The following is a 20,398-nucleotide window of genomic DNA, read 5'->3' as shown; positions in this document are numbered from 1 at the left end:
GCTGACCAGGGAGGATCACTTGAACCCAGGAGTTTTAGGCTGTAGTGAGCTATGACCATGCAACTGCACTCCAGCCTGGGTGACAAAGTGAGACCCTGTCTGGAGGAAGAAAAAAAAAATAGAAAGTTTTTTTGTGTCCCTTTGCAGTTGCTCCCACCCTCCTACCCCTTCCCACCTCCCTGTTCCCCCTTCCCCCTTCTCAGATAACCACTGAACTTCTTTCTGACACCGCAAATTAGTTTTCATTTTCTACAATATATAAATGGAATCATATAATATGTACTTGTTTTGGTCTGGCTTCTTTGACCCTGTGTAATTATTTTGAGATTTATCCATGGGATGCCATGTATCAACAGTTCATTCCTTTTCCATTGCTGAGTACATTGTAACAATGTACCATGTTGATGGACGTTGGGTTTGTTTCCAGTTTGGGGCCATTAAACAAATAAAGCAGCTGTGAACACTGGTGTGCAAGTCCCAATGGATATGTGCTTTCTTTTCCCTTGAATGAGTAGCTAGGGGTCGAATGGCTGGACCGTATGGCAGATATATTATATGTCTAGTTTTTTTGACAAAACTGCCAAATTTTTCCTAAGTGGCTGTACCTGTTTTCATTTCTACCAGCAGTGAATGAGAATTCCAGGTGCTCTGCATCCTCACTAACACTCGATCTTTGTAAATTTAGCCATTCTTATAGGCATGTAGTGGTATCTCTCACTGTTGTTTCAGTCAGTATTTTTGTAATGACTAATGACGTTGAATATCTTTTCATGTGCGTATTTTCCATCATATCTCCTTTAGTGAAGTATCTGTTCAAATCTCTCACCTATTTTTTACTGTGGTATTTGCTTTATTATTGAGTTTTGAGAGTTCTTTACATATTGCTTTATCAGGTACGTACTTTGCAAAGATTTTTCTTCTAGGCTGTAGCTTGTCTGTTCATTGCCTTACCTGTGTTCGTTGAAGAGCAGAAATTTTTAAAGTATATTTTCTTTGGATACATTTTCAGAAATAAGATTAATGGGTCAAAAACCTAATCTTTTCTTCTTTACTTCTTCCCTCCCTTCCTCCCTCCTTCCTTCCCTTCTTCTCCCTACATCCTCTTTCCCTCTTGTTTCTTTCTTTTGTAGTTCTACTTACTTGTTGTCTGTCTTCCAAAGAATTTGAAACACTATCACTGAATCATAGTATGTTGTTCCCTGGAGGCTTGCCAACTCTGGTCTTTCTCACTTGTCTTTACTTGCTATTTTGGTGAGTGTAAAGTGTGACATTACAGTTATATTTCACTTCACTTACCTGGCAAGTTGAACGTTTACTTAAATTTGGTATTTAAAATATTTTTCCTTCTGTAACTTTTAACCATTTGTCATTGGTAATTTTGAATTATTCTTATAGAGTTATAAGAGCTTTTCATGTATTTTAGATGTCAACATTTACATATAATATTTATCACAATTTCATATCCATATTTACCTTTTATCTTGGTTTACTCCCTACCCCAACTGCAATTTTTTATTTTTATTTATTTATTTATTTATTTTTGAGACAGAGTCTCACTCTGTCACCCAGGCTGGAGTACAGTGGCGTGATCTTGGCTCACTGCAGCCTCTGCCTCCCAGGTTCAAGTGATTCTCCTGCCACAGCCTCCTGAGTAGCTGGGACTCCAGGCACCTTCCACAACACCCGGCTAATTTTTGTATTTTTAGTAGAGATGGGGTTTCGCCATGTTGGCCAGGCTGGTCTCGAACTCCTGACCTCAAGTGACCCACCCGCCTCAGCCTCCCAAAGTGCTGGGATTACAAGCGTGAGCCACCGCGCCTGGCCTTGCAGCTGCATTTTACTTGTAATTTTCTTGTGTGTTTTAAATAGTGAATCTAAATACCTACCTGGGATAAATATATTATTATTTTCGTCTACCTTTGGGAAATTGTATGTTAAATTTTTATTTACAATGTATTTATTCTGTTTTATGGTATAAAGTAAGGATCTAAGTTTATATTTATAATTTTGTTTTTTTTAAGAAGGAGTCTCAGCTCTGTCACCCAGGCTAGAATGCAGTAGTATGATCATAGCTCACTGTTATCTGGAACTCCTGGGCTCAAGTGATCCTCCTATCTCAGCCTTCTGAATAGCTAGGACTACAGGCACATGCCTAGCTAATTTTTTTATTTTTTATTTTTTGTAGAGACAGGGTCTCACTGTGTTGCCCAGTTTTTGGCTGGTCTCAAACTCCTGACCTCAAGCGGTTCTCCCACCTTGGCCTCCCAAAGCACTGGGGTTACAGGTGTTAGTCAATGCTCCTGTTTCTTTTAATGTGGGTTGCTTTTTGATACATTCTGATCTCTCTTGAGTTGCCCCTTATTGTCCCAGTTAATCTCTGATATGAACTTCAGAATTTTTACATAATAAAATATCGTATTATTATTTATTTAGAAATGTATTAAACCTACAAATTACCTTGAAGTATTGCCTATTTTTATTTTTTCTTTTATAAAATATTTATACTTTTATTATTGGACTGATATATTCTACCTTGGTTTAATTACCAAGTAGGTACTCAATAAATGTGTATTAAATACAGATATATTTTTTCCTTGTTATAAGAGAAATCTAATTTTGAAACAAAAAGTTTGATAGTTGTTGAAAAGGAATGTTATTATTTTTAGAGCATGTTTTATATGATAATCATCCTTGCATTATTTTACTTCTAAAATTCTTAGTAGATCCCTTTGAGTTTTCTGGGTCATATAATCGCAGCTGTAGCAATTAATGATGTTTCTTTCCTATTAATTTTTCTTTTTTTTCTTGCCTTTTCACCGTGGCAAGACCCTCTTCTAGTTTACTAAATAAAATGTAAAATAAAGAGTATCTCTGTTTTGAGTTTGCTTTAGGAAACATGCCACTAATATCTGTATCTCCACTAAGGGTTTTGCTTTGTTTAGTTTTCAGAAGTTAAAGATTAGGAATGTATGCTTTATTTTATAAAATTCCCTTTTAAGCCTTTTAACATACAAGTAATGGTGAGGGCCAGCAAAGTGTGCTAGGAGTGAATTAACTGTATTACGAGAAGAACATATTTCTTTTATGGTTACTTTTCATGTTAGTTCACAAATTTTTTATCTTTCGCTCTAATGTTTCAAAGACTTTCTTTTTAAGGAGATGTTGGTACTTTGTCATGTTCCTAAACGAATAAGTCAAATTATACTTGTTTGCTGACAACATATTTAGAAAAACCTAAAGACTCCACCAAAAAACTATTAGAACTGATAAATGAATTAAGTAAAGTTATATGATACAAAATCAACTTACAGAAATCAGTACCATTTATATTTGCCAACAGTGAACAAACTGAAAGGAAATCAAGAAAGCAACTCCATTTATAATAGCCACAAAAAAAAGTATAAAATACCTAGGAAGAAATGTAACCAAAGAAATAAAAAAACTCTATAAGGAAAACTATAAAACACTGATAAGAGAAATTGAAGAGGACACACAAAAAAATAGATACCCCATGCTCATGGATTGGAAGGACTAATATTGTGAAAATGTCGGTACTACCCAAAGCTATCTACAGATTCAATGTAATGCCTACCACAATACCAATGACATTATTCACAAAAATAGGAAAAAATGCTAAAAATGCTAAAATTCTTTTCTTCTTGATTTTTATTTTTCCAGTTGAACCCAACAAACGAGTCAAAACCCTAATCTTTAGGATGTTCCAGAAGTACTCACTTTCCTCCATCAGTTTATTTCCTCACCATTGCCCAAAACTCAAATTTACAGCAATCTATATAGTACTAATTAGAAAAGATTTCGGCCGGGCACGATGACTCACGGCTGCAATCCCAGCACTTTGGGAGGCTGAGGCGGGTGGATTATGAGGTCAGGAGTTCGAGACCATCCTGGCCAACATGGTGAAACCCCGTCTCTACTAAAAATACAAAAATTAGCCAGCGTGGTGGCACGCGCCTGTAATCCCAGCTACTCGGGAGGCTGAGGCAGGAAAATTGTTTGAACCTGGGAGGCGGAGGTTGCAGTGAGCCGAGATCGTGCCACTGCACTCCAGCCTGGGTGACAGAACAAGATTCTGTCTTGGAAAAAAAAAAAAAGGATTTCATAATGAAAGTCTTCTAATTATGATACCAGTGCTCCTATTAAACTCAGGTTTTGTGAAAGACTTTTTTCTTAAGCCCAACCCAGCATCCGTGGGGGGAAAACCTAACTAAGAACTTAAACAAATTTTTCAAATATACACTTATGACATCATTTTTGAAACACTGATATTTTGAAAAGTTTTTGTGCCTTCTTTTCCCACCCTCAAATTGTTGGGATGTTCTCTTGGGCTATTCTGCGGGGCTCTGGGGAGGATGTTCATTGTGATGTCATAATTGCCGCATATTCCAGAGACAGATCTTCACATCTTATTCAGCCCCTAATTCTGCATGACTGTGAAAAGTTTAGGCTAACTGCACACCAAAGTCATCCTAATCCTAGAGTTTATCCCATATTCCCACATAAGCTGGAAATGATCAAGCAGTTGAAATGGGGAGTCCCAATGTCTTGTTCCTGGTACTGCTTGCAGTGTGTACACAGCTTTGAGATGGCAGTGTATTACAAATTGGCGTTCCTTTCTGTGTCCAATGGGACCAACTTGGGTTTTTGGCAAAGACCCTCAAAATCTTCAAAAGCCCAGAGTTATTAGCTGGGTGTAGGACTGTGCCATGAATCCAGAGACCTGTTCTGCTATGCTAGGTGGGAAAGCAGTTTCATGCATCTGAGCCTCCATTTCCCCATCTGTAAAATGAAAGAGTGGGGCTGGGTGATTTTTTTTTTTTTTTTTTTGAAAGGGAATTTCGCTCTTGTTGCCCAGGCTGGAGTGCAATGGCGTGATCTTGGCTCACCACAACCTCCACCTCCCAGGTTCAAGCGATTCTCCTGCCTCAGCCTCCCGAGTAGCTGGGATTACAGGCATGCACCACCACGCCAGGCTAATTTTGTATTTTTAGTAGAGACGGCATTTCTCCATGTTGGTCAGGCTGCTCTCGAACTCCCGACCTCAGGTGATCTGCCCGCCTCGCCTTCCCAAAGTGCTGGGATTACAGGCATGAGCCACCGCGCCTGGCCTGCTGGGTGATTTTTAAAGTCCCTTGAAGGAAAAATGACTACGTGTTGTTGTTCTGGGGAGAGGCTTGGACTCTGGAAGCATGGTGGGCAAGTCAGTAGAGCCCTTTCTCCCAGTGGTCCAGACCGTGTGTTGCTGGCAGGCGGCAGGTCTGAAGCCCTCACCACAGCTCACTTCAGCAAGGGACAGAAAAGCAAAGGGGGAAGAAAAGAAGACATGAAAAGTTCTCACTTCAGGGCATTTGTTCTGTACAGTGCTCTAGAGGTTGTAGCACTGAACACCAAGTTCAGAGCTACTTTATACCTGTGGTTCGATTCAAAGTGGAAAAAAAAAAAAAGGTTGTTTTTTTTTTTTCTCCCCCCAGGGAGCTATTTTCAGTAAAACTTCCATATGGGGATATATTTATTACTAAAGAGTGTCAAACGAGTCAAATAGTCAGACCATGTAGTCACTGAAAGAGAGCAGCAGCCGAGGAATGTGCGCAGACACCGGGCACCCTGGAACTGCATTCCTTCTCCGCAGAGTCAAGCACGGTTGTTTCTCTAAAAGTTCTGCCCGTAACATCTTTTCTTTCATTCCTTTCTTATAAACTCACATTATGTAAACTCTCTAAGTGTGAAATGGTTTTCCTTGGTTGGCCATCACTCAGAAGATGATTTTATCAAGCATGAATTTTCCCTCAGCTATCAGCTGCTCGCAATGGGAAACTCACAAAATAGAGAAGTGGTTGTGTGCTGAGCACGTAGGCATTTTATAGGGGGTGGAGGGTAGAAGGTGGGGTGGGGGTGGACGGTTAGGAGGAGATCTGGCTGAAGTAACAAATGCTCCTCATAGGATATGTTGGAAATAGAGAAAGGTCTGAAGAAAGAAAAAACAAAACAAACAAAAAACAAACCAAACAACCATATTCATACCAAACCAAAGATAATCATCATTAATATTTTGGTGTTGATTCTTCCTTGTTTCTCTCTGTTTTTGTTAAGATGAGTGTGAGTTTTATATCCCATGCTTTTCAGTCATTTTGCCATTTTCCTTTATAAATAACCCTACAATAAACAAATTTGTCTTCACTTTTATCTTCTTAGGAGATGTTCCTAGATATCAAGGTATCATATCAGAGAGTATGAAGTTATTTTATCATTTTTACAGCTCCCGGTTCTTCTTACCCAATTGCCTAATAAACAAATTCTGCTCCCCTCACTGTATATGCCCTTCTCGCCCTGTTCTTACCAATGACCGAATGTTATCTTTCAAATGTTTACGAATCTAATAGGTGGAAAGAGTATCTTATTTTTTTGTTTTATTTCTCCAACTGCTAATAACTTTGAACATTTTTACATGTTTATTAGCCTTTTCTGTTCTTTTTTCTGTGAATTATCTATTCATACCATTTGCCCATTTTCTCTTCTGTAGTGAAAACATTTACTTGTTTCTATTTTTATTACAACTGTTTTTCCAGCTTATTGTTTTCTTTTATTATGATTTTTGATGTGCAAAGATTTTAAGTTTTCATGTATTCAAATCTGTGATCTTTTCCTTCACAATTTCTTCAATTGCTTTTGTACTAAGAAAATTTTCCTTGTCTAGAGACCAGATTAATATCTGCTTCCATATTCTTGGTTGGTTTGAATTTTAGGACAATCTAACATGTTAATGAATTTGGAACTTATTTTGGTATATAGCATGGGGTGATGATCTAAGCATTTTTGTTTCCAAATAGCCAGTTTTTCCATGATCCTTTGTTAAATAATCCCCATTTATATATAATGACTTTATCACTTTGTGCTGTACTGATCCCTTTTACATACGAGGTGACCTTTCCAGGACATTTATCCTATTCCCTTGGTCAGCTTATTCTTACTCCAGGGACACACCTTTCCCCCCCTAGTTCTGACAATGTGTTCTAAAACCTGGTGTTTCTTGTTGTCAAATTTGTTCTCAGCTCTTCTTGCCTGTTTATTTTCCAGATGAATGGTAAAATCATTTTTGTGAAGTTCCAAGAACTCCCTTTGGGGTTTGGATGAAAATTGCATTCAGCCTATAAATTAATTGGGAAGGATCTGGCATCTTTACAATGTTCAGTCTTCCCGTCCAGGAATACACACGTGGCTTGTCCCTGCACATTTTCAAATATCCTTTTATATGTCTCAAAGGAGTTCTGTAGTTTTCTTTATATAAATTCAACACATTTCTTATTAAGGTATTTCTAGTTATTTCATATTTTGGGTACTTTTTAGAAATGGAATCTTTTCCCCCTTTAGTTTAGATCACTATTTTTAATATCACTTTTTCCCCACTGATTGCCAAATTCTGACAGGAATCTAAGTGAAAAGCATATTTGTTCCTTTCCAGGCTTATAAGCTCAGAGATTTAGAACTGGAACCAACCTTAAATCTATTTTCTTTTTATATATGATAACACTGAGATCATGGAAGGTAAAATAATTAAATAAAGATCATATTACTCATTAGGAGAGTGGCTGTAGATGAATAATACTTCCAAATGTCCATGTTCTTTGTGTCAAAGACTTGTAAAACTTAAATATCCAAAACTAAATTCATGATCATCTCCTTTGTATTAGAGTCCTATTGCCACAATAACAATTTGCCACCGACTTGGTGGCTTTAAACAACACAAATTTATCATCTTACATTTCTGGAGGCCAAAACCCAAAATGGCCTTCATTGGGCTAAAATCCAGGTGGTCAGCAGGGCCGCATTCCTGCTGGAGGCTCAAGGGGAGAAGCCATGTCTACTGTTTCCAGCTTCCAGAGTCCCCTGCCTTCCTTGGTTCATGGCTTTTTCTCCATCAACAAAGCTGGCAGTTTAGCATCTTCACATCTCTCTGGCTCCTCTGATTCTTGTACGCCCTCTCCTGCTTTTAAAGTCCCCCAAGATTACATTGGCCCCACCTAGATAACCTAGGATAATCTCCCCATTTTAGAGTCAGCAACCCTAAGTTTCCTTCCCCACATAATACAACATATTCACAGGTGCTGGGGATAGGACATGGATACCTTTGGGGCGGGTTGTTATTAAGCAAAGATAAACTTCCAAAATTTATATCAAGCACGTCAGCCCCCTCCTTGAAGCACTTTGATGACTTCCCATCACTCTTTGGATCATGACCAAGGTCCTTACATTGACTTACAGGACCTGAATAGTTCCAGCCCATGCACCCCACAGCCTCATTTGGCTCCATGCTTATCCTTACTCTGTGCCTGGTCACATTTGCCTTCTTTCAGTTCCTTGAATGTACCTTGCTCTGTCCTGCCACAAGGACCTTGCACATGCTGTTCCCTCTGCTTGGAGAACTCTTCCCCACCTGCACCTCCCTTATTAGCTCCATGCTTCTCAGATTTCAGCCAGGTCATGCTCCCCTGACCTGCTGCCCAGTTCTCGCCCCTATGTCCCACCCTCTCCTGGAACCTTCTGTCACTCCTCCAGGGCATTTAGTACACTGGTAATGTTATTTTGCTTGTATGAATAGAATTATTTAATTTTGCTTGTAGAATTCTCTCCCAGGATTGGATAAAAACTCAAAGGGACGCTTGTCTTTTCTGCTCACCCATGTATCTTTAGAACCTATTGTGCGTGGACCATAGGGGGCTCTTAGTGTTTGCCTGGTGAATGAGTAACTGAACTCAGGAATCCTTTTTTTTTTTTTGAGACGGAGTCTCACTTTGTCACCCAGGCTGGAGTGCAGTGGCACAATCTCAGCTTACTGCAACCTTTGCCTGTTGAGTTCAAGTGATTCTCCTACCTCAGCCTCCTAAGTAGCTGGGATTACAGGTGCCCGCCACCATACCTGGCTAATTTTTGTATTTTTAGTAGAGATGGGGTTTTACCATGTTGGTCAGGCTGGTCTCAAACTCCTGACCTCAGGTGATCCACCCACCTCTGCATAGTTACTCAGCGTGTTCAGTGATACATTTATAAAAGTGAAAAGACTGGATTGGCTCAAAAGTCCAACAAAAAATAATTTATTACAAGTCCATTCGATAAAATTGCATATGGCCATTAAAAATGAAAATTATAAAGACTGTAACAATGGGGAGAAACATCTGTTTTACATTTAAATAGCAGGATCCAAATGTTCTTATGCTGCCGGAAGGAAAAGTGCCAACATTTTCACAGCAATTGATGTAAGATCATGGGGTGGTGAGTTCTTTCTCCCATCTCCAAACTCTCCCACTCACGTGCTCATATTCAGCAGATACTTATTGAACACCACTGTGTGCCAGACACTGTGCCAAATGCTGGGAACAGCACAGTGAACTCGATATAGGTGGCCTCTGCCCACTGTAAGTTCATAGGCAGGTGAGGAAGAACACTAATCACAGTCATATTGATGGTCCAGCATTCATGGGCTGCAGCTGTATTCAAGAAAACATGGGTTCCTTCACCATAGTGTGTACTATAGGCTACAGAAAATACTTCTAAAATCCGGGTCATCATTATTAGGGTCCTAAAATTTTAAATTGTGGGGGAAAATTGTAGGGTTAATATACCTGTTTCCTTTAGTCTTTAGGCCTTGAAGGAGATTTTCTAAATTGTCTCTGCAGTTTTTAATCATTGTTTATCCCCTTTTAAAGAGGTGGTCATTGGGACGCCATTGACGGGGGGGAGGGAGGTAGAACCCTTTCCCTGCCCAATTCATTCTCTTTCTCAGACATTTGAAGGTTCCTCAGCCCCCACTTCTAAGAACTAAAAATGCCGAGTTCTCTCCAACATGAATTCTCTTGGTTTTGTCTTCTTACACTTCTGCACTCGGTGACTGTGCCTCTGTGCTTGAGCATAATGTAAATACTTAATTTGTTTAATAAATATCCTGAAATAGCCTCTTTGAGTTGTTACTAGAAGGGCACGAACCTTTTAAGTCACTTAGCCAGCACAGATCAACACTTAATGCCTTTAATGATGAGCGTGATCTTTTTTAGTGGCTGAAATGCTCCGTAATCAATGATGTGGCCCTGCCTGGAGGCAGGAGAAACTAGATAATGAGCAGAAAGTGTGTTGCTGGATTGGGCCAGTAATTTGAATCCCTGAAATTGGTATTAGTGTGGCAATTTATGGGAGAGCAGTTTCTTCCCAAGGGTAGGAAGAGCTCCCCAACATCCTAATGTCTCTTAGTGATTTACGCATTATTGAAATCCCTCATGAGCCAGTGTCTGTTCCTGGCCTGAAACCTCTGAGGACTCTTTGCCTCCCCCACTCACTAAGGCAGATGGCACACCAGTTTCAGCACAATGGTCACCTGTCTGGGGAGTAATGCTTAGTGCTAGGCAGAGGGAGAGAGGTGGACAGGGTCGGGGAATGAGGATGTCATATGCAATTTGTAAGACCTCCCTCACGGTATGTTCCTTTTTCTTCTCCCATCTCCATAACAACTTTGAGAATTAGTGCAGAGATAGAAAACAAATTCTAACTGTTAGATGAAGAAGCACTTCCAGGTTTGAGTCCTCAAATGTCCCCTCTGAACTTTCACTTGGAGTCCCTGAGTTTTAATCCTAGGATTTGATTGATTTGCCCATATTCACACTCCTCATGCATTTCATAATTTTCTAAATGCTTGTATATGGCCCTCTGAACCTTTATCTCTTTAGACTGAAATTCTCTTGTTAAAAGCCCTTTTGGTCATTCCATTTGGTGTGACTTTTTTATTGTGAGTGGACTCCATTAATAGAGTGCTTTTGATAATTTGAGGGAATTGTTTCATTATCAAATGTTCTTCATTTTTTATGTCATGTATTATTGTCCACAGACCCAGAGGTTTTAAATGCTAGGAGCATGTTGTAAATGAAAACATAAATAATTTATTATAGTCATGCTGAACTAAGGCCAGATTTCCTAGTGGCCCAGTGATGCACATCGCATCAATGAGAAATGGGCTGAGATGTAAAATCTGATTTTCCCAAATGGATTATTGAAAACTAAAGTATAAGCTGTTAAAAACAAATCTTAATTTTTATATAAGTTCCTGCACTCTCATTTAATGGAAAAAAAAAGCTATCTTCACAGAATTTTAAAGTAATTTTTCTATAACCAAGATCTATAGAGTAAATTACTCACTTACTGGTGAGTATTTGCTAACACTGTATGAGAATATCCTTCAGGATCTGGCCATGTCACAGCCCCTAGGGTGATTATAAGGTCCTATACAGGCCTTTGAAATATTAGCTTTTAATTAGATGGAGCAATGGCTAGTCTTTGTTCCTATATCATTATATTATTAACATTCATTGCCAGGACTCCCGGTTGCATCTCATTGCAAGGGAGGCTGGGAAATGTAGTCTAGCTATGTTCCCTGGAAGAGAGGGAAGTAAATTTTGTTGAACACAAAGCAGGCTCTACCATGGAGTCAAACTCCACCCATCCCCAAATGGATAGCCAATTATCCCGGCTTCTTTTCCTGCCAACCTATTCCATCCCCACTCGTTTGAATTGCCTCATTTGATTTTTGCAGAATTCCTATATATACATATTTCTGGATATTATTCTTATTGATTCCTGAGTAATAATCATACTGTTTTAATTACTGAATTGAGGATTTATCTTTTGTTTTGATAACATTATTATTTTTAAAAATATTTTGAATTTTATGGCATATTTATTTTCCCAGATAAACTTTTGATTTATCAAATTTCCCAAAGAAAACAAACGACTCTACAGTCCTTCTATCACGTATTATTAAAAATATATCCCACTCAAAATATTATACTATTAAAGAAAATAAGCATTATTTGACAATTGGTATTTTCTGACTCTGAGGAAGTATGCTTTTTAAAAGGCAAGCTTCCGTCTAAACAATGGCTAACAATGTAATTAGGAGGGCATTTACAAATGGCTTGATATTTATAGTTCACATTTCAACTTCAACTCTATTTGTTGCATTAGCAAAATGAAACTCATTAAGCCTTATTCTTTCAGTCCATCTCTCCAAGCTTCTGAACCCACTAATACTCAGCTTTCTTGTATGGAAATATGTAATCTTTCCTACATTACACTTGAAAGTTCAGCTCATTCCTAAACCTCCAGTCAAGGAGATGAACTTGTTGCTTTCAGAGAGGCCACGTCTGTGCACTGAGCCATTATGCCATCTGTTAAAGTGGTCAGAGTTCATTTTATTGCCTCCTTTGTGGAAGGACTTGTACTGTAAAAAGCCTGTGTTATTGAAAACATAATTTTCTTCATCATTATGCTTTCTTTCTAGCCAGATCATAACCTGCTAGAAATCTATTGAGCATAGAGTGAAAAGCTCTTCAGAATAGCTGTTCTTAAGAGAGTAAATGATTGCCATCTCTGTCCCATTTCTTTTATCTCATAATCAAGTTCAAGATGATACTGGGTGTCTCAGCTGAAGTGATTATATATTTGAAATAGAAATGGCTTTATCTCCATTCATATTTCATATTGTTGATGGTAGGATCTTTTTTCTTTACATTTATATATACTTATGTTTCCTTATAAATGTCCATGGGGTCAAAGGTTCAAACTACTTTTTTTTTAAAAGGCTAAACATGGCTAACAGGAGTTGGGTTGCATTTTCCAATTTTCTGCATACGAAGATACTGGTTGTACAACTAAGATCCGGCTTAGATTCATCAAAATTGAGAACTGAACCAAATCTTAGCAATCTTCTAGCCTAGCCATTCAGCTTGACAAGTGAGGAGCTTCAAAGTCATAGCAGTTGAGAAACTTGCCCAGGGCTTGGCAGCAGCCTAGCTGAGCAGAGAGCTCCCTCCTGGGGGGTTTCTGCTGGACCACACTGTCTCCCGGCCATATTCAGAGTGGGCCTGTGGTAGTTGCACATTTATGGCATGGGGGGAAAAATGGAAGATCTTAGTGACTCAGAAGTGTAGGAAACAGATTTGTTATGATTAGTTCAAAGATGTTCACTTTGACTTTTGCACTTTATCCTGAAAGCTGTCTGATCTGTGCTGTTTTCTTACATTGTCATTTCTCTTCCAGAGAATCAAAGTTAGAAACATGATCATATCCCTGTTTATTAGCAGCTCTGTTAAAACACTTGATAGAGAAGGAATATCAAATTATTTCCTGGAAATATAGCCCAGGGCCTTGGGCTATATGTTGATTGCATTTATCTACATGTCTACAAGTGGTCAATAATCCGAAATGACATACTGAAATTACATTTTCTTCCTTTTAAAATATGTCTAGCTGTCAGTGAGATTCCTCATTCTTAAAATTCAGTAAATAGGGAAAAGTGAGTCATTATTTATGGTTAGTCACTTTGGTAAGCTGTGACTGTATTTTACATCCATTTTTCCTTTTTTCTTGGACTGGAGAATTTATTCCATCACTTGTTAGGGAAAATATATATTAGTCCCCTCAATAGCCTCTTCAGTGCATTAAGAATCACAATTAAGGCACCATAAACAGAACTTTCTGTTGGATACAGCAAGCAAGTTACTTCTTTAGAATGCAGAGCTGAGGAGAATAATCCAGAATCTTGAGCTCGCATCCAAAGAGAAATCTAAATTATTTATGGTTTCTTTAAAATGGAATAATCATTTCAAAAATACTATGTTTATTGAGTATCTGCTGTCTTGTCCATCAGGTTCCAAATACTGCAAGGTTTGGAAAAGATTTCAGACAGAATCCTTTGTATGTCAGGATGCTTTCATTTCCAAGTAGCAGAAAATCCATTTCAGACTGCCTTAAACAACACAGGGAATTTATTGGGTCAGTGACTAAGAGTCTTGACATAGGGGAGGCTTCAGGCATGGTTTGTTTAGGCTCCAGCTCACTGTGCTGTTCTCTGACTCTTTCCCTCATTGTATATAGCTCTAGTCTCAAGCTGGTAATTAACACTTAAAAGCCTGTGCACAAATTATCGAATCAGTGTACCATTGGAGCGTAGAACTGTTGTGGAAATTGCACCCTTATGGTAGGAAAAGGCTGTTGCAATAGCAAGCCTCACCTCTGCATCTCAGATGTCCACATTGAAAGAGCTTCTCAACTTGCAAACAAAATTCCTGGACTTCATTATGTTTGTACCAATTCTTTACCAATCAGTAGTGGCCAGGGAGGAATGACATGTGTTAACTGGCTTAAGCCAATCAATCCTCGAGCCAGTCACTGTGGTAAGGAGAGTGGGATTACAGCCATTGGTTAAGGCCAGTGAGATCCCACTTCTAGAGCTTGGGGTGGGGGTCTGTTCCCCCACAGTCACACAGCTGCCACATGGCACAGAGCAGGTAAGATGGAAGTTGGGGAAGAAACGAACAATGTCCATGGAATTGTTAGGCTAGTAGGCTGAGCCGAGTGCTAATGAGGCTGCCGTTTTGCCTGGCTTATGTAGTTCTTTATTCCTGGCCTGATCTGGACATTCTCTTACCCTTCACAGTTCATCCTAAACAGCCAGGTCCACCACTTGCTTATGGTCAGATCATAACTATACCTCTGCATCCAAAAGGACCCTGTAAGAATCTTATATTCAGGAATCCCTTGTCCTCACTCTGAAGGAGCACTTAAAGTCCAATAATACTATTTACTATTAATGGACTAAATATTATTAATAAGACATGTATATTAGTAAAAAGAAGACTGCTGCAGTGTTTTTTTCTGGTTAACTCTGGCATTTTAATTGCTTGGAACTTCAAACTTCAGAGCTCTTCTTAAAGGCAATATTTAATTTCCTCCAAAAAAAAAGCATTTTGCAAATAGAGGAATAGTCTGATCTCTTTCAAGTAGTGAGATCTCTTTTACTTGAATGAGAATCTGATATGACGTGCTATTGCTGATGGCAATGTAAATGCTCTGTGTGAAGTTTCATCCCTCAAAATAAACTTTCCATTGTGTTTTAACCTGGGTTCTTCTTGAAAGCAGAGCCTGATGAGGGCTTGTGTACAGGTGGTTGTGAAACAGAGAATGAGGGAGTGCAAGTGTCTGTCACCAAGCTCATTACTACTATGAGCAATTGGAGCTTGATCCCACCGGAACCTCTGATGAGCCAAGAGAATGACCTCAGAGTTGTCTACGTAAAGCACCAAAGCAGACAGCCATTATCCCCCGGGCCTCATGCCTCATTGGTCCAGGGGTGCTTGACTAATGCTCTGTGCATTGGTGAAGGGGTGCCACCTGCTCTGTTCTACCCACATGTGGCCATCTGGGATGCAGAGGTGAGGCTTGGTATTGCCACAGCCTTTTCCTGCCATAAGGGTGCAGTCTCCACAACAGTCCTGTGCTCCTTTGGTACATTGATTCAATAATTCGTGCACAGGCTTTTAAGTGTTAATTACCAGCCTGAGACTGGAGCCATGCACAGTGAAGGAAAGAGAGAACAGCAGAGTGAGCTGGAGTGTAAACTGGTCAAGAGGTTCTACCTGCTCTGTGCCTGAAGAAGGCCTTAACACTCTTTTTCATGCTTCCACATTTGGGAGGTAGGGGGTGCCACCCCAGGTGTCAGAGCAGTCCCAAACAGCAAAAGATACTGTTACTGGCTCGGGCGAGGCTTTCCCAGCAATGGCTGGAGTCAAAGAAGGTTGCATACCATGGGACGGACACAAAGGAACCCCAGTACACACCGAAGAGAATGCAGCGCATCTGCCAAAGTCATGTTGGAGCCTAGAAAAGACCAGAAATCATCTGCATATCTCTTTAGTCTTTCCTGTGTATCCGAATGGCTTTTCTTAACACATGTCTTTAGAAAGGTAAAATTAATAAACACATTACCAGCTGAATTGCTGTAGAGCCCTGCAGGACTCTCATCAACAAAGAGGCAAGCACGCCAGTGGGAAGAAGCAGCGGGCTCCCCAGAAGAGAAGGCTGCTTGCGGGAGAGGCTGTCATCATTACATCTTCAATTGGCGGGTCCTCTCATCCCCAGCAGGGGCTCCTTGCTTGGAGGGTAATTTTTACTTTCACTGTTCAGTCAGTATGACAGCTTTGTCCCTAATGTAATGGCAGTTTTGACTTTGGTTTAAATTATTCCATAAAGAATCAAAGAGAAAAAGCTGCTCTCTCCCTTTTCCCCCACCCCAAAAATTCCACTAAGAAAACTTTTCTCACTTAAATCTTGGCCTCCACATTAAATTTCTCATTCACATTTCAGGTGCATCAAATATGGCATCAACTTTCAAAATCTCATGGGATTATCACAGTGACTCAAAATAATTACTATCTGTCAGTGTGTTTGTTGGGAACACAGATATGTCTGGCACAGGCCCTGTTAACCACCAGCAAGAGTTTGCCTCTCCAGTGGGGTCCTCTCTGGGCTCATTTCAAAACCTTAGAGTGTTGGGACAGTCATCTGCATGATTTGAGAAACAAGTGCCTCAGCTGACCCTGAAATCATTTTTTTTTTAAGAAAAAGTCTTTAAAGCAATTATATTAGCAAGTATAGATTTAGCTGGAATGTTCGAAAGGATTGCCTTAAACTGTGATTCCTCTGGCTCAATGGTTCTCAACTGGGGTGATTGTGTCCCCCAAGGGACACTTGGCAATTTCTGGAGACATTTTTGGCTGTCACAATTGGGCATGAGGGGTGGGAGAGGGTTCTACCAACATTTAGCAGGTGGAGGCCAGAGATGCTGCTAAACGTCCTGCAATGCCCAGGACAGCCCCCTCTCTGCTATATCAGAGCATTGTCTGGTCCAAAATATCGATTGTGCTGACGTTGAGAAGCCCAGCACTAGCTGTTGTGGATTTATACAATTTGAAATAAGGCCAATTGTTTGGAAAATTCAGACTAAATTGAAAGAAAATATTCTTTCAGTTGAAAAAGATATAAGTAATATTAAGGAATATCTTAAGACAGAATTACCCAAAACCCTACCATCTTCATAAGACAAGTTTCTGTGTAACATATAGCCTTCAGCTTCTGCCCAAAAGAATATAAATGTTTATAAAATTGCAGTTATGGGGCCGACCGCAGTGGCTCACGCCTATAATCCCAGCACTATGGGAGGCCAAGGCGGGCGGATCATTTGAGGTCAGGAGTTTGAGACCAGCCTGGTCAACATGGTGAAACCCCATCTCTACTAAAACTACAAAAAATTAGCCGGACGTGGTGGCGCATGCCTGTAATCCCAGCTACTCAGGAGGCTGAGGCAGGAGAATCACTTGAACCTGGGAGGCAGAGGTTGCAGTGAGCTGAGATTGTACCATTGCACTCCAACCTGAGTGACAGAGCAAGACTCTGTCTCTAGATTAATTAATTAATTAAAATTAAAATTAAAATGAAAAATGAAAACATTGCAATGATGATGCGAATACCATTCTGCATTCTTGCTCCCACTTAAAAATATCACTTTCATAGTCTTTATGTCATTTTGATAGAAAAGATTCCATCGTTTCAATGTAATCAAATTTAAACCATTTCCTTTTTCTTTCTTTCATTTTTTTTTTTTTTTAAGTAACTTGGGTAAAAGCAAGTACTCTAGTCTGAAGCCTGGCTTTGGAGACTTAGACATGGGGTACTCCTGAATAATTTTACAAGAAAAATGATTTTCCAAGAAATAACTACTTTCAGAACATTCTAAGAAATTGTTATGATGTCAACATTTTCATACAAGAAACATTTACTCCTTGTGAGAGACATTGACTATTTACTTTTTTTTTTTTCTTTTTTTTTTTTTTTTTGAGACAGAGTCTCGCACTGTCGCCTGGGCTGGAGTGCAGTGGTGCGATCTCGGCTACCTGCAACCTCTGCCTCCTGGATTCAAGCAATTCTTCTGCCTCAGCCTCCTGAGTAGCTGGGATTACAGGCGCCCACCACCATGCCTAACTAATTTTTTGTATTTTTAGTAGAAACGGGGTTTCACTATGTTGATCAGGCTGGTCTCAAACTCCTGACCTCATGATCTGCTCGCCTCCGTCTCCCAAAGTGCTGGGATTACAGGCTCGAGCCACCGTACCCAGCCAACTATTGACATTTTTTAAATTTAAAAAACCCTAGGTTTTCCTTCAGAATGTATTAGAGCAATACGTTCCCACCCTTTTATTAATAATTTTAAGAAAAGCGTCCCAGTGTAAAACCCTGGCTCCTTCAGGGTTGAGACCTCTTAGCTCTGGGTCAGGGAAGCATCCAGCCTGGGCTGTTGAAGCCCACACAGCGCCAAAAAAAGAGCAATTAGAATCTTGTGTAAAAAATCTGGATGTGAGAGAGAAAAATGCTAAAGTTCATGCTGATGAAAGTAATTATAACCACTATTTCTTTTTTTTTTTTTTTTTTGAGACGGAGTCTTGCTCTGTCTCCCAGGCTGGAGTGCAGTGGCGCGATCTCAGCTCACTGCAACCTCCACCTCCTGGGTTCAACCAATTCTTCTGCCTCAGCCTCCCCAGTAGCTGGGATTATAGGCGTGCGTCACCATGCCCAGCTAATTTTTGTATTTTTAGTAGAGATGGGGTTTCACCATGTTGCCCAGGCTGGTCTTGAACTCCTGACCTCCAATGATCCACCTGCCATGGCCTCCCAAAGTGCTGGGATTAAAGGTGTGCACCACCGTGCCTGGCCTATAACCACTTTTTAATACAATGAATCAAAATATTTGTACTTTAACAAATTTAAAAACTGTTGGAATTCAACTGAATGGACTGAGTCTAGTTCTGCAAATTTGGAATGTATCCTGTGTCATCTGAGGTCTTCCTGTACTTCGAAGTCCATAGAGTATTGCCTGGAACCTCCATTCTACACCTGGGGGATTATGAAGCACTTCCCAAGATTCTTGCAAATTCCTAGCAGGCTTATGGCTCTGAGTTCTCATTTCTCTGAGAGAATTCAGAGGATAGATCATCCTGCCATTCCCTGCTTGCTTTTCCTGCTCTCTGCTGCACCTTCAGACAGAGCTCATCTCCTGACTCAATCTTCAGCCCCTGACTCAACACTGACACCCCAAAGTCACCATCCCCCACAGTGTGTGTGTGCCTGGCACGCCCCTTGGTGAAGATAGGGGAGAGGTTAGAACAGGTAATACAAACAATTTGGAAGTACATAGGAAATGTAACAGTTAATTGAAGGACTTTTGATCATGGCATCATTGGGGAATTTCATGACTGTTCTTATATGGCATCTCCCTGTGCCTGTACCCTCTCTTGTCTTGGCTTGTCATCTCCTTCCTCCCAGATGGCCCTAAATTGTTCATACCAAGTAATACAGAGCAGTTCTGCTCTTTTTTTTTTTTTTCTTTTTTGAGATGGGATCTGGCTCTGTCACCCAGGCTGGAGTGTGAACTCAGCTCACTGCAGCCTCCGTCTTCCAGGCTCAAGCGATTCTCCTGCCTCAGCCTCCCAAGTAGCTGGGATTACAGGCACATGCCACCACGCCTGTCTGATTTTTGCCTTTTTAATAGAGATGGGGTTTCACCATGTTGGCCGGGCTGGTCTCGAACTCCTGACCTCAAGTGATCCACCCACCTCAGCTTCCCAAAGTGCTGGGATTACAGGTGTGAGCCACCGCACCCAGCCAGTTCTGCTCTCTTGAGTCTCTACTCCCAAAATCAATTCCAGGTCTCCCTTTTGCATCTCAAAAACAAACACACCAAAAAAGCCTTTAATTTCATTGGGCCTACATTTCTAGAAGCAGTTGTTGTTAATTCTCCTCTTTTACATCTGCATAAACTTTAATTCCTTTGAAAAGCCATTTCTGAGATAGTCTGTATATGTGTCTATACCTATATCCCTGTGTCTGGTAAAAGGGGAGCTGCTTAACTGGATTGAAGTGCGTGGTCTTTGACTATGGGTTAGACCATGTGTACCCAGTGTTCTAAGTTGGTTCACAATTTCCTGCTTCTTAACTCTAAATGATTCAGCCTGACATTCAGGGGGTTCCCTCACTCCACTGCCCCATGTTTTGAGCCTCATTTTCCAAAGCTTGTCTCTCATGTGGTCTTGTCTCTACCTAGTCTATGTTTTGCAAAATGTGGTTGAGCATGGAAGCCGTAATCGACTTACTTATGTGTCCCTGAATGATGGGTCTAAGGTGTTTCTCAGGCGTGCGTTTGTTTGTTTGTTTGTTTGTTTGTTTATGAGATTGAGTTTTGCTCTTTTCACCCAGGCTGGAGTGCAGTGGCACGATCTTGGCTCACTGCAACCTCTGCCTCCTGGGTTCAAGCAATTCTCCTGCCTCAGCCTCCCAAGTAGCTGGGATTACAGGCGCCCGCCACCACGCCTGGCTGATTATTGTATTTTTAGTAGAGATTGGGTTTCACCATGTTGGCCAGGCTGGTCTCGAACTCCTGACCTCAGGTGATCCACCCGCCTGGGCCTCCCAAAGTGCTGGGATTACAGGCATGAGCCACCACGCCCGGCCA

General features: G+C 40.4%; 1 protein-coding gene across 9 annotated transcripts in view; it reads left to right on the top strand.

Annotated features, from left to right (window-relative positions):
* EFCAB11 (EF-hand calcium binding domain 11) overlaps nt 1-20,398 on the top strand; it is a 180,771-nt gene that overhangs the window by 133,447 nt on the left and 26,926 nt on the right. The window lies entirely within an intron of this gene.

Source organism: Pongo pygmaeus, chromosome 15, assembly GCF_028885625.2.
Source record: "Pongo pygmaeus isolate AG05252 chromosome 15, NHGRI_mPonPyg2-v2.0_pri, whole genome shotgun sequence".
NCBI lineage: Eukaryota > Metazoa > Chordata > Mammalia > Primates > Hominidae > Pongo > Pongo pygmaeus.
Note: the sequence above shows the minus strand (reverse complement) of the source record. Positions and strands in the feature narration are given on the sequence as shown.